The sequence below is a fragment of the Sinocyclocheilus rhinocerous genome, unplaced genomic scaffold (genome assembly GCF_001515625.1).
Source record: "Sinocyclocheilus rhinocerous isolate Xijiao unplaced genomic scaffold, SAMN03320098_v1.1 scaffold72, whole genome shotgun sequence".
NCBI lineage: Eukaryota > Metazoa > Chordata > Actinopteri > Cypriniformes > Cyprinidae > Sinocyclocheilus > Sinocyclocheilus rhinocerous.
This window is the reverse complement of record NW_015628351.1, coordinates 3384010-3384316: the sequence shown is the minus strand read 5'-3', so window position 1 is coordinate 3384316 and position 307 is coordinate 3384010. Positions and strand designations below refer to the sequence as shown.

Below are 307 nucleotides of genomic sequence, written 5' to 3'. Positions count from 1 at the left end.
GCCGATACGATACGCATCTCGATGCATAACCAACTATACGATACATTAAAGATACATATGAAGCAGCTACCGATGCGATGCGATATGATTCACCCCTATTAGGATTCAGTGCGATCCGATTCGATTCAACACAATGTGATTCGATGCAATATGCAATGGAGAAAATATGATCACTTTTAATGCCTCGAGGCCTGTTTCATAAAACAAGTTAACCAAATAAGCCAAGCTTATTTCAGTTAGTCTGACTCATTATCAAATGATTTGGTTCCATAAAGCAAATTTAACATAGGCCTAGATCAAGCTTAGT

At 37.8% G+C, this 307-nt stretch overlaps 1 protein-coding gene across 4 annotated transcripts in view; it reads left to right on the top strand.

Moving 5' to 3' along the window:
• Window positions 1-307, top strand: part of LOC107737582 (coiled-coil domain-containing protein 30-like) — a 16103-nt gene that overhangs the window by 12700 nt on the left and 3096 nt on the right. The gene's annotated exons all lie outside the window — the stretch shown is intronic.